Source organism: Macaca nemestrina, chromosome 1, assembly GCF_043159975.1.
Source record: "Macaca nemestrina isolate mMacNem1 chromosome 1, mMacNem.hap1, whole genome shotgun sequence".
NCBI classification, from domain to species: Eukaryota; Metazoa; Chordata; class Mammalia; order Primates; family Cercopithecidae; genus Macaca; species Macaca nemestrina.
The window spans coordinates 131,139,936-131,145,497 of NC_092125.1; the positions used below are offsets into that span (position 1 = coordinate 131,139,936).

Sequence of the window (5,562 nt, forward strand, 5' to 3'; positions counted from 1 at the left end):
GAAACTATCATTCTCAGCAAACTAACACAGGAACAGAAAATGAAACACCACATGTTCTCACTCATAAATGGGAGTTGAACAATGAGAGCACATGGACACAGGAAAGAGAACATCATACACTGGGGTCTGTCAGAGAGTGGGGGGCTAGGGGAGGGATAGCATTAGGAGAAATACCTAATGTAGATGATGGGTCGATGGGTGCAGCAAACCACCATGGCATGTGTATACCTATGTAACAAACTTGCATGTTCTGCACATGTATCCCAGAACTTAAAGTATAATAAAAAATAAATAAAGATGTCATGTACAAGCATTATCTGATGCAGATCACCCCTTGTACTACACTTTTCCATATGTTTCTTCCCTTAAATCAAATCCAACACTGAGTCACTGTGAAGATTATGAATCACGGAAATTAAAACATCCTCATACATTTAATAAAATCAGTTGTCAGAAGTTTCTGACAAAAACATCGACTTAGAAGAGAGTTACAGCTTAGTATTAACCATTAACTAACTTACTCTTTGGTTTACTTTCTTACAGTTTCTTACTGCCTGTAAGTGAAACAGACAAGTTCCCAAGGTACTAATTTCCCTTAATTGTTTCTATAGATAACATCTTTAATGTTGAGAAACCTCAAGTTTTCCATTTGAAATATTTTTTAGATCTCGCATTCCAGTGAAACTACCAATGCCAATTACTGCGAAGGCCCTCACTGAGGCGCTAACTCAGCTGAAGAATGCAGTTTTCACATCCTAATGATCTCTTGCACCTCACCCTGACCAATCAATGACCCCCAACTCTTCAGTCCCTTGCCTACAACAATCACCTTAAAAACCCTAGATCAGAACCCCTGAGGAGGATGGATTAGAGGGCTCCTCTCATCTCTTTGTTTGACTACTCAGTGACTATTAAACTCTTTCTCTATTGCAACCCCTGCTATTCGGTATATTGGTCTGTTATTGTACAGTGGGCAGATGAGACTGGTGGTCCTGTAACAAATTATCTGCAAAGTCTTGTGGCAAGAAAGTAAACCACAATCAACACTACAGCCACTGATCTTTAGGTCATATTTAATATTTATTAGATAGAACTTTCAACATCCTTCTTTCACTCACCCTCAGTCATCAGCTTGGCTGCTCTGAGTTGTTACAAGACCCAAATTTCCAAACAGTATCAGCTCTCCTTGGCTTTGACATTGTCAGCCTATGGTTGCTGTAATGTGTATTCAAATTTATCACTAGTCCCAAAAGCCTCAAGAGACTCTGAAGAGAGTATCTTGGATTCCAACATATTCCTCCTCCATTATTTAACAGCAATCCTAGTTCTTCATTTTAATTGGAGTCAATCATCCCTGATAGTATAGTAATTTCTTTCTTTGACTGACAGTCTACCAGAATGAAAAAAAGCAAAGTGAACAGGTGATACTGTTAATTTTCCGTATAACAAAGAGTGATTCCCCCAGCAGAGGCATTTTTCACATCCTCAGGAACCAGGAAGTTGACTCCAGCAGAGTCAAACATGCTAGAGACAAAAGTGGTACTATGGTAAAGAAAGGTAAACCCAAATACGAAGTACATGTCAAATGTATAATCCCTGTCCCTTCTACGGTGGGGTTTGGGTCATAATCACCAAAGATATCATAACCCTGAATGTTGAAATTTTGAAAGATCAAAATTTCTGAAGTCTAAAATTCTGAAAATTACAACCCCAAAATATCAAAATTTAAAAATATGATTATAGAAAAAATTATTTTAAAAGACATTCATTTACATTTTTACAGGGAGATGTAATCACTTCTGAGCCTTTTGGCTAAGATCAAGTGTAGTATCTGTTCTTACCAGTAAAAGGGAATTTCTTTGAAATACATAAAAACACAAGAGAAAACTCCATAGGCCACTTCACACAGTAGAATAGACAATAATAACATACATATTTGTTAACCTAAAATAATCAAAAACTTCAGAATCTAGTTTAAAGAGAATTTGTTCAAGCAGAAAGGTTAAGGATGGCCACCTGGGAACACAGATTCAAGTTGCCCTGAATATACACTCCAATTAGCAGCCCTGATAAGTAGGGTTTTGAGGGAAAAAAAGAATGTTTATAAGTTGTTTACCAAGAGTTTACTTGTTAACATAAGCTATTGATTGGCTATACAGTGTTCTTTGTATTACAAATTCCAGGAACATGCTGTTAATGGGTGAGGCAGCAATTCAGGAACAAAAATGTTTCTAAACAATTGCCTCCAGGCATGGGTACAGGAATATTATTAACATCCCATACTTATGTCTCTCTGGACCTGATAAATTTTGCATACCTCAAATAGCTCAGACAGCCCCAAGAGATTTTTCTTTTATCCTCTCCCCACTTTTCATCAGGGTTTTTCAAAGAAAGCATTGTAGATGAACTCAAACAATTTTGGCTCCTTTTATGTTCAGGAGCTTAGTCCCACATCACTAGAAAACCTCATTCTCAGATGGTCCTATCCCACATGGGTAATGGGGGAAGAATGTGTTTCAGTGAGGAATTGCAAAAGCAACAAAAACCAAATTGTGATGGCATCACAGGGTGACAAAAAATGGCATATAAGTAAAATCACTGATGTATAGCTGCTGTCATTTGTCAAATCATCTCTTGTCTTCAGGATACCATGAGTATAGTTTTTTTTCTAAAGAAGTAAAATAACAAGAGATACATAGTAGAAATATAATGAACATAATGGTTACAACAAAAAGAATTTGCATTCTAAACAAACAAACAAACAAAAACACACTATTCCACCGGGAATCAACTAAAACCATCACACAAAAAAAATTAAAACCGAGTCATTCTTTAGAGACTTGTAACCAAGAAATAATTCAAGATTTACTTCAAATTGTAGGAAAATGATAAAAACTCAAAAATGATGGACAAGATTAGAATCTAATAATTGGTGTACTACATTTTTCTTCTAAAATATAATTTTTCTCTCTCCAGTTGCCCAAAGAAAGATGTTAGTAGGGCAAATTTATTTGCAAAATAACATTTATTATTATGCTTTGCCTGATTATTTGCATAAAGTGCAACAAGAGTAATGAATGGCCACCTAGGCCCTATTAAGTTGGATTTGCTGCATTTTTTTTCTTTTTTAGATGATGTCTCACTCTGTCAGCCAGGCTGAAGTGCAGTAGGCACAATCTTGGCTCACTGCAACCTTTGCCTCCTGGGTTCAAGCAATTCTGCCACCTCAGTCCCTTGCATAGCTGGGACTATAGGCATGCCATCACACCCAGCTAATTTTGTGTGTGTGTGTATTTTTGCTATAGGCAGGGTTTCACCATGTCGGCCAGGGTGGTCTCAAACTCCTGACCACAAGTGATCCCCCTGCTTCTGCCTCCCAAACTGCTGGGATTATAGTCATAAGCCACCTAGCCCAGCCCCTACTTTGCTAAAATTTTTTTACAAGTAATCTCAGATAAGACTTTTAAAGCTTCTTGAGACTAGGAAGCAAAACCAAGAATTCATCATCAGAATATGCCTGTAATAGCTGTACAAATTGGGTAAATTCATTTTTTCTTGAGGACCTAAAATATCTTGAAATAGTTGGTCCTCTCAAAAAGTGACATTCTTTACTACAGCAAGGTCAGGAATGTTGCAAGGGAACTTTGTAGAAAAGGCACCAGGGCCAGTCTTTACAAGGATCATTTTATTGGCTCTAAAAGTTAACCTCAACTAATTAAAGCAGTCTTGTTATATCTGAAAATATGCCACTTCAGCCAAAGCATTGGTAAAACAACCAGTGTATCTAATTTTGTTCTGTTACAAATGAACAGATTTTTAATGAACTTTTGTAAATAACTATATCGCCATAATTAAGAATAGTAACATACAGTTTTCAAATTCTGCATAACTCAGGTAGAGAGAAAGACAAATGTTTCCATTTTGCTCACAAAAGTATAGTTTACTCAATTACTACAAGCTATAAGTAACTCAAAAAGAAAAAGGTTTTTTGAACCTGGAAAATAATAAGAATCAACAATGTTCCAAACAAAAAAATTATGAAATCACTTTAGTCCTCTATCAGCTCAGTCTCAAGTAATCAATTCTTGTACTATTTGATGTTGGGTTGGCAATCTTCATGAACACTTCAGTTTTATATTAGAGTTCTGGAAGTCTTAGGCCGATGGTATGATCTCTAAAGTTATCAGAGACCTGTATTCAAGAGTACTTGCCAGAGTCTTTTTTCATGAATTTTCTTAAAGAAGCAAATTTTCAACTGTTTACTATATCTAATTATAAATCACTTTTGAGAAGAATCAAAGTAAAATAATTATCTGTGGATGACAAAAGGCTTAGAACAGCCATGCAAAATTGAGGCCAGGCATGGTGGCTCACGCCTGAAATCCCAGCACTTTTGGAGGCTGAGGTGGGCAGATTGCTTGAGGTCAGAAGCTTGAGACCAGCCTGGCCAACATGGTGAAACCCCATCTCTACTGAATATTAAAAAAAAAAAAAAAAAAAAAAAAAAAAAAAAAAAAAAAGCTGGGTGTGCTGGTGTGTCCCTGTAGTCCCAGGTACTTGGGAGGCTGAGGCACAAGATTTACTTTAACCTGGGAGGAGGAGTTTGCAGTGAGCTGAGATCATACCACTGCACTTCAGCCTGAGTGACAAAGTGAGACTGTTTCATAAAAAAGGAAAAAGACACAATTGATAAATTGATAATGAAGTAATAACCATAAGTAGAACTGAAAACATATACTATTATTTATATAAAAAGTAAATAAGTAATTATAACTAATTTTTATTTATTAGGCCATATCAAATAGAAGAAAATATCAAATTTATTTAGCCAAAGTGACAATTCAAGGATTTTTAAAAGCCAATGCTTCTGCTCTTTGATAAAAGGAGACTCAGTTTCACAAGCAATCAAAAGACCCAATGAAAGCATAAGACAAACAAAATTTATCTCTCTTTCTCTCTTTTTTCAGTTTACTTAAAGGGTAAACAATTTTTTTTACTATCTCTTATTAATACTACATGAAAATCTTGTTCAAAAGACACAAATTTTACTGTTATAGTAGTGTATTATCAATACTAAAGCTAATTTTAGTAAGATCTTATAACAAATCCATCTAATCTCAGCTTTGACCACACACAATAAGATTTCCATAAACTTATTATAAGATCTTATAATTTTATATTAAAGAGCAAATCAGTTGCACCAAAAAAAAAAAAATAAATAAATACTATCATTTCAACACAGGCGACCAGTCTCTGGCGTTGCATCAGTGTGATTTTGAAGTTAATGCTTAATTTTTAGAAATACATAAATAATTCTGTTCTAATTTTGGCCCACTTGGTCAAAAAACAAAGTTACTTTTACTAGATTAATCTTCCACAAAATTGATTCAACTTGCTTAATCCTTCAGTTTTGTCTTATACTTTCTTTCTGTATTGACACTTTACCTGAAAACAAACGTATACTTTACTTTTCCCCTTATCACTTTGACTACACTGTGAAAGGAAAATAAATCTTGGAAATCTCGAGTCACCAAAATCACAAAACTAAAGGGAAAAGTCAAG

The 5,562-nt window shown here is 35.3% G+C and overlaps 1 pseudogene; it reads left to right on the forward strand.

Annotated features, from left to right (window-relative positions):
- The first annotated feature begins 1,792 nt into the window (after nucleotides 1-1,792).
- Nucleotides 1,793-1,893, forward strand: LOC112423941 (U2 spliceosomal RNA; annotated as a pseudogene).
- The last annotated feature ends 3,669 nt before the right edge of the window (nucleotides 1,894-5,562 follow it).